Genomic DNA, 10,000 nt, shown 5'->3' with positions numbered 1-10,000 from the left:
TGTACATTATGTGTGTGAACATATATATATATATGAATATATATATATATATATATATATAGGTATATATATATATATATATATATATATATATATATAATATACATATATATATATATATATATATATATATATATATATAATAATATATAATATATATTGTATATATATATATATAATATTGCATATATATGTATACATTGCCCGTGTATATATATATATGTATATATATATATATATATACATATGTCTCAATGTTGTTCTGTATGTATGTATATATATATATAACCTATATATATATAATGCCATATATATATATTATATATATAAACTCTATTGAAGAACTAAGACGGTTGTACACTTAGAGCAGAGGAGTTCTTTCCATTTTCACCTCTTCCGGTTTTATGTTTCACCTTCGATGGTCAAAAATTGAAAAGCTGAGCATTGAGGGTTACGCATCTCGTCCCAATGTTGTCACGGGATGGGACACAAATCCCAAACGACCGACCTTTGCCAATAGATTTATTGTCCTTTTGGCATCGCCCTGGCACTTTGGGCCCCTGGTTTAGAGGGATTGTAAAAGGTGTAAAAAGAGAGACAAAATAATTTTACAGCTCCCCTCCTCCCACCTCCCATGTCAACCGAGGGATTATTATGCCATAAACCCAACAGCTTGGATGGTTGCAAGGCTCGTGAAAAGACGTTTTCTGTTAGATACAAACGTAATCTATTTTCTCTCTCTCTCTCTCTCTCTCTCTCTCTCTCTCTCTCTCTAACACACACACACACACACACACACACCAGTCACTACTACACACCACAGAATGCCTTAAATAAATAACTGAACCATTCCGAAACATGGGCGAAACCGTCAAAGTGCTTTATGGAATGGCAGACACTGTCGTATACCATACTCTTCATACTTAATACAAAATGCTAATGACAGAACACGACGCACGCTTACAAGCAGCAAGTGGTATATCAGAATAACCATAAACAACATCAGTCACAGCTACTGCTCTCTATGTATCTATCCACAAACCAAAGTGGACATAAAGCCGGCACACACTCCCAAGAACCAAATTCAACTGGGCGATATCTCCATATTATGACGGTCCTACAGCCAACGATTGTCCAACCTCTGTTTCCAAACAAAAATCCATAGGGGATGGGTCTAATCAAATTATTCTCTCTCTCTCTCTCTCTCGTCCATAGTCTCTCTCTCTCTCTCTCTCTCTCTATTTCCATATTTCATCCCTCTCCGGATTAATCAATTATGAGAAAATATGATTTGTCCTCTCTAACTCTCTATTTTCATATTTCTCTCCTCTCCGGATTAATCAATTCAGAAAATAGGATTTGGCCATGCCTCTCTCTCTATATCCTCTCTCTCTCTCTCTCTCTCTCCACCCCTCATTTCTCTCTCTCTCTCTCTCATCTCTCTCTCTCTTCTCTCTTCCAAGATTTTGAGAGTAACACAAAATCCCATCATATAGACAAGGTTATCAATCTCTCTCTCTCTCTCTCTCTCTCTCTCTATGCCTCTTTTCTAGCCCCCAACCCTTTTTATTTTAAAATTCAAGATTTTCTACCTATTTACCCATGCCTTTTCCCCGTAGGCTTAATAAGTGTCTATGCAGAAAACGATTGTCCTGGAGCTTTTTTTTTTTTATCCCCCACGTCAAAAAACCATTCTACAGTTAAATTTTTCGTTAAGTCCATCGACGTATTTCAAATTTTTCCGAGGAAAGATGTCTCTTGCGAACAAATCAAATGAATAAATCGATAGAAACTAAACATGAAAACTTGAAGCATCCCGCTGAGAGGATTACTAGAGCTGAATCTGAAGGCTAAAATAATTTTTCTTGGGAAAATCTTCTGTTCTATTGACTTCTGATGAGATGCTCTAAACCGTCGATTTTCATCTGTTATGGTCTACAACAAAAACAGCACAACTACATTAATAATAATAATAATAATAATAATAATAATAATAATATAATAATAATAATAATAATAATAATAATAATAATAATAATAATAATATAAGAAGAACAAGATAATCTAGTAAGCCATGTGCTTGTTAAAAGGATCTACTGATCGTATTTAATTGATTTATATTGAGTCTTAAATTTTCCTATGACTAGATCTCTTCAACGTTGATACTGGTCGACAACTGTTCAATTTCATACTTCAGTCAAGAGAAGTACATAAACAGCGTTTAAACAGCAGTATTATTCTCTACATAAGTGTAATGAAATATTATGGTATAAATCCGTAGACTTTCTAGCCGCTAGAGTCTTCATTGATTCTTATTTCTTGAAAGAGTCCAGAATCCATCTGCTAGAAAGTCTACGGATTTATTCAACCATACATACACACACACACACATACACACACATACACACACACACATATACACACACACACACTTATACAGAAAATAAACTTTGCTGTTTAAACGCCAATTATATATTCCTTTTTGTTATAGAACACTGGCCCCTTGTCGACCAATAATATCAACGCAAGAGAAAAAGTCATTAGGGAAAATTGAGAAGACTCAGTACAAGATCAATAGTATTATGCAGCCGTCATTTTAATAATAATAACAATAATTTCTAATTTTTATAGTTGTTTTAAATACCGATTAACTTGGGAGATGTACACCTATACAAATAATTTTATAATGTTATTCATAATAGTAACCATCGATCATCATAAAACGGGCATCTTGCATATGTTTTCCATTTGGCATTGAAATTGTATACAGAGTGTTATGTATCCTAAATTATTCTGAGTCATGTTGTCAAAGGGACCATAGTCAAGATTTTTATCAGATCACTTAAACACCTGATTTACTCAGTTGTTTGAGGTCCAGGAGGCATATTCTCTTAGCCTATCGTGATGAGCTGTCAGCCAATCGGCAAGTTAAATTTTAATGGTCATATCAGATGATATATCGTACAAACCCATGCTTATTAGCTGTGTCTTAGCTTATTCAAAATTGTAAACTGAGAAAAATAACAAGGAATGAGGAACAGTAAGAGAGTTGAATACATTGACAATGCAATGAATAACCTTGGGTTTAAATAAAATTCCTTTTGACAATCAAGTTTACTTCCCGAGGCTATCATAGATAAGAAATAAGGTTCTGGATGCGGTGTGTATGTCATTCCATAAATCATGTTGAATGAAGAGGTTGTTGTTTTGTTATTATTCTGGGAGGGCTTGTTGAGTTAAAAGTGCATGCTGATAAGAGTCAGTCAGTTGCACAGGATCAGAGCAGGCAAAAATATCATTCTCACGATATGGAATTACTGTTTTGGATTACTATAATACTGGAAAGTTTAATTGTTGATGATTGAGCCAAGGAGTGCATTCGGCCTATTATGAAATGTGATCCAATATTTGTGCAGACGAGTATTGTGTAAAGTGTTTGATGGTACATTTTACAAAAGGTAGGTCCTGATTACTGGGTTTTAGTTAGTTAAGAGTTAAAGTGATGTTCTAGTGAAATTAGAATATATTATTTTGATAAGAGAAAACATATTGGAATTGTGAGCTAATGTGTCTTTTGCTAATTATATATATTTGTATAGGTCTTGAATGACTTGGCAGTGTTGACGGAGAAAGTCTTAGAAAGACGAAGTTTAACTTTTCTCTTTAAAAGTGGAAGTAATCTTTTGAAAGATTGACCTAATGTTAAGCATTTTTTTTTGGGTTGGTATATTTCTATTTTTGCATGTTTCAAAATATTGTCTGTGTTATCATGATTACTATAGATTTTATAATTACTGTGTTTAAAAGTTTTGTGCTGAAGCTTTCTCACTGGTTGTTTTTATACATAAATTGAGATTTTAGAAATGTTTGTCTGGTTCCAGTCAGCAATATTTTTTAATGTTTGTGTTTTATTAATCATAATGCTTAAATCTTTGTTTAATGGTCTGAATTTTTGTCGAACCAAATTGCAGGTTACTTAATAAATTAAAGTTTTCAGATCGAATTAAACTTGATTCGAGAAATGCTTAAATCTTACACACAGTTGTTTAATTATCAACAATCAATCTTTCAGAGAAAAAAATGAACTAAAAATAACTTTTGAAATGAAATAAACCTGTTTGTTTAAAGTTTTTAAAACACAGCGATTCATTTTAACCACCAGTAATTAGAGACATTAATGAATGTGTACAAGGTAAGTGATGTATCTGTTTGTTCAAACCTGAGATTATCTAGGTAAAACAAAACCAGAGAGACAGCTAAATGTTTGTTGAAACAGATATGGAATTTTCCACTAGTCTGATATCAAGTCTTAAAATTGTTTTCAAACCCATAACTTGATAAAGTTACATCATTGATTTTCCAAAATATAGTGTTTTTAGGATCACTGTACCTTAATCAGTCAAACATCTTTGTTATGAGGTTTAAGTATCTGGTCGAATGTGACTCAAAAGGGGAACGTACAATTTGTGTAATAACCAGGTGCTTGATTATTTTGTAACAGATGAGTTATATGCAAATGAATGAAAATAGTAAAAATGAAAAAATAAAATATAATATCTATTTCCACCATAAACAATACGCTTATTCTGGTACCTAGGCGCATGTATCAGTTAAATCACAACATATATTTTAAATCAACATTCTCTGGGCACTTCAATTATTTCCTTGCGTTTGTATCTAGGTGCAGAAAAACAATTTTTTTAAATGGCCAAACCATTTTTATGTTAAAGAATAAAGATTGGAACCAGTGAAAACAAACTGAACAGATTTAGAATTTCAAATCCATCCTTTAGTCTTTTATTTTAAATTTGGATAAACGAATTCCTCTGATGCGCAAACTATTCCGGGTCATCTGACTGAATCCCTTACCCAAACGAAACTCCTGTCATTCCATGAAAGCTCAGGTCATCCTGGGGGAATTGCTGATCATCCCAGTAAATTGGGGAAAATCTGGTCATTTCAGCGAATCTCGATTCCCCCAGTCAAATGTAAATAATTTTTTTTTCAGGTGATCGAAACGATAGACTACATTGCCTAGTGGAAAATGCCCTTGCTTGAGAAATCATCTTCCTAACAACGGATAGGAGAATATATATATAGAGACAGAAAAAGTCAGTCGATGATATATATACTACAGAATCCGTCGAATGTTATTTGTATATATGATATATATAAATCTCTGGATTAGATATATATATATATGCTGTATGAATATTGAAGGTGTGACGAGGTTTCATAATTTGCGAACATACCAATATATATGATCGGTGGGAGCCATATAATTTAATTATTTTAATATAAATAAGATTTCATTCTTTCACCTCCAAATCATATAATATCAATATTGGTTGATGATAAATAGATATCAATGCCGTAAGACTCAAAAACATTTCCTATATTATATATATATATATATATATATATATGTATATATATATATATATATATATATATATATATATATATATATATATATATATATATATATATATTGTCACATTCATATATGAACATTTTATTCTACTTTAAACCAATTTTAACCATGTACATTTATATATATATATATATACATATATATATATATATAAATATATATATATATATATATATATATATATATATATATATATATATATATATATATATATATATATATATATATATATATCCATGTGTGTATGCATATAAGAATTGAAAGCATTAACTCTCCTATATTTTCTATATATTGCAAAACACGATAATGGTGAGGAACATCAAATATATTTTGGAAGCAACCAGTGTTTTTTAGTTAACTGTCAACAATGCATGTTGCTTACAATGGCACAAAAATTCTGTAACTTTCAACACAATTGCATCTTCAATGCAATTAACAATGATTGTAGCTTACACTGTAAAAAAAGTATACAGTGTTTTATCACTTCTTTAAAATTTTAAAAATTTAAAAGCTTTGCAAATTCAAAAATTGCAACGAAAACTTGATGGAAATATTTTCGTTTTATAATGAAGTGATAAATTTGACTTTAAACCTTTGTACTGGGATAACGATTTATATTTAAACCCTATATAATCAACGTTTGATAAATTGTTTAACAGGCAATTTGCCTGTAAATTTGAATTGAATCATGTTTAGTGTTGGTTATTGCATTTTTAAAAGTATTGAAAACTGCACCATCAACTTATCAGAGTTGTAAGGGAGACTTTTTCATGTAAAAGTTCTTTATGCTCATGTGAGGTTATCTTTATACTCTGTAAAATCGTATTTTGCGTTGGTATTCTCTATTCTGAATACGAAATGGCCCCATATTAACATAAATGTAGAATGCCACAAAAATATGAAGGCTGCACTTTGAGTTATGATGGTCTGTATAAAAAAAATGGATTTAAACTGGGCAGCATTACTGAAGAATGGGCTATTTTATGATTTCAGATAATTAGAATATTGGAAATGTGCTTTTTAACCAAATACAAAGGTTACATTATAAATCCTTGACATTGCGTTATTTTATTCTTCCGACTTTTATTTCAAATGTTTTCAATAACCATTATTAAAAAATTTTTTATCGAGTCTGTTTTGACGTTTAGCATCATAAGAGCCAAATTATATTAGGATGAAACGTTGTAATTACTCGTGAAATCCACCAGTCGTCCTCTCGATTTTGTCTACCTGAATAATGATAGGCTGAACAGAGGTTTTATTCCACAATGATTTCGCCTCACTAAAACGTCTTGAAATTTTGTTAGTGTGGTCGATGGCGATACAAAGCTGTTTTGTTCAAAGACTTCCCTCTGCGAATGCACTAGGAATTGGGAAGTGTAAATTCAGTTAAATTGCGGTGAAAATGATCGCTTACGCTTATTTAAGGTAACTCTCAATTATATTTGTGTTTAAATTTATAACAAATAGTGGTTCCCATTGTACTAAATCTGTTAATTTTTGTATTTTTTTCCATGCTTCATCTTTTATGTATTCTTTAATATTATTCTCATCCATACATCTTTTAGTCTGTTTCGTTCTTTCTTTGGGTGCACATAGAAAGGATGATTAAATCGGTGTTGGGAACGCCAGTGAAGTTGCTTCAAGGACTTCCTTCATTAAGCGTAAAGAAATATCCGAATCATGGCACCCGTCATATGCCAACTTTAATAAAAAGTTAAATATTTAGTTTTTTCATAAAAAAAACTTTATCCTTTCAAAATTATTGCAACAAATCGAATTAAAAAAATATCCTGATAAACTGGATAAAGGAGAGTCAACAGAGCCAATTATTGGCTTGGTAGGTAAATATATCTTGAGGGGTTTTGCGACTTCACTGGAAAGAAATAGTGATTTTGAAAAAAATACTGTGACACTTGTACTGACTATGTTGGTATAATCAGGGAATTATGTGCTCATACATAGAAAAAAGATATCCCAGTTTCCTAAACAAAGATTCACGGAAGCCATAAAAGAAGTATAAAGGTGATAGAAAACACATTTTGTAAAAAAAAAAATGCAAAAAATTAACACTTGTTTATTAGATGGCAATACATAAAAGGAATTGAAATAAACCCAATAGATACCGCGAAAAAAAATCATTAAAAAGTGAAGAAAATGAAAGAAAATATAAATGTTATCAACAAGTTTTGTGACTTTGCCAACGATATCATTTATGTATGAATTCCATAGAATCCTTAAAGCAAATTTGCATACTATGCCAATAATTACTCTTATGTTTCGTAAGATAAGTTTTCATCTCTTTTCTGTTTACTGTCACCTGCCAGTCTTCTACTTCCTGTCATTATCGATAGCTTTAATAGAATTTATCTCCTATTTATGAAATTTTGTAGATCTTTTCGTCAGAAAGAGAACGTGCACTTTACTTGAATGACGAATCTCTACCAAGAAGGCTGAATTAATATATGAGATTATGAACAATGTATAACTTATATTAAGGAGGGCAAAGTAATATCATAATTTTTTTTCTCTCTCCCCTTCATAAGTAGCATCACCGGCCACTTCTAAGGCATGGTCCTGAGTTCAAACCCTGCTCAAGATCACAAATTCCACTAAAACACGGCTAGCTATGGCCAGTAGGCTGCAACCCATAAGGTGTATATATATGTATGTATATGTATATATATATATATATATATATATATATATATATATATATATATATATATATATATATATATATATATATATATATATATATGTACACACACACACACACACACACAATTAATAATAACACATATATATATATATATATATATATATATATATATATATATATATATATATATATATATATATATATATATATATATATATATATATATATATATATATATATATATATATATATATATATATATATATATATATATATATATATATATATATATATATATATATATATATATATATATATATATATATATATATATATATATATATATATATATATACATATATATATATATGTATATATATATTATATATATATATATATATATATATATATATATATATATATATATATATATATACATATATACTCAGAAAAATTTTCCTGAAACTCCTTGTACTGACTTTCCATTTGATCCAGAAATTACTGTACTGACTGTCCCATTTATCCAGGTATCACTGTGGCAACTGTCCCATTTATCCAGAAATTACTGTACTAACTGACCATTTTACCCAAATATTATTGTATTGGCTGTCCCATTTATCTGTATATTAATGTGATGACAGGCCCATTTATCCAGGGATTATTGTGGTGACTATTCATTTCATCCTGGTATGACTGTGCTGACAGTCTCATTTATCCAGGCATTACTGTCCTGACTGTCCCTTTTATCCAGGTATTACTGTAGTTACTGTCCCATTCATTCATGTATTACAGTACTGAATGTCCCATTCATCCAGGTATTACTGTGCTGACTTTCTATTTTATCCAGACATTACTGTGGTGACTGTCCATTTTATCCTTGTATAACAATGGTGACTGTCCATTTTAGCCAGGTATGACTGTGGTGACTGTCCCATTTATCCTGGCATTACTGTACTGACTGTCCCTTTTATCCAAGTATTACTGTAATGACTGCCCCATTTATCCAGTTATTAATGTGGTGACCGTCCCATTTATCTAGGTATTACTGTACTAACTGTCCCATTCATCAAGGTATTATTGTGCTGACTGTCCCTTTTATCCAGAAATTATTATGGGGCCTGTTCCTTTTATCCAGTTATCGCTGTGGTGACCGCCCCATTTATCCAAATATTACTGTACTGTCTGTCCCTTTTATCCAGGTATTACAGTGCTTACTATCCCTTTTATCCAGGTATTACTGTGGTGACTATCCATTTTATCCAGACATTACTGAGGTGACTGTCCCATTTATCCGGTATTACTGTTCTGTCTATCCCATTTTATCCAGGCATTACTGTTCTGTCTGCCCCTTTTATTCTGGTATTACTGTGCTGGCTGTCCCCTTTATCCAGGAATTACTGTGGTGACTGTCCATTTTATCCAGATATTACTGTGATGACTGTCTCATTTATCCATGTATTACTGTGGTGGCTGTCTCATTTATCCACGCATTAATGTGCTGACTGTCCTTTTTATCCAGGCGGTATTACTGAGGTGACTGTTCATTTTATCCAGGTATTACAGAATTATTAATAACAGAAAAGAAACACTTTTTCATTAATATATTTGTATATGGTATCAAGTACATGAAACGAGAGAGTTTATTTACGCATTGGCAAAGGTATGATAAACCTGTAGAGTTTATTTACCACATAGGTTACAAACGGAATGGGGAAGTGGAACGGGGGAAGGGGATGGGGAAGGGCGTTGGGGTACACATTTAAAACTTCCATTATTATGTAACTTGGGTCAAATGATGGCCACATGCCAAATTTTGTCTACATCGGTCCAGCGGTTCGGATTTATATGGCACACAAAGTAACAAACATACAAATTTACAAACATTCATTTATTTAGATATATAT

Source organism: Macrobrachium rosenbergii, chromosome 1, assembly GCF_040412425.1.
Source record: "Macrobrachium rosenbergii isolate ZJJX-2024 chromosome 1, ASM4041242v1, whole genome shotgun sequence".
Taxonomy (NCBI): Eukaryota; Metazoa; Arthropoda; class Malacostraca; order Decapoda; family Palaemonidae; genus Macrobrachium; species Macrobrachium rosenbergii.
This window is presented reverse-complemented; position numbering follows the sequence as displayed.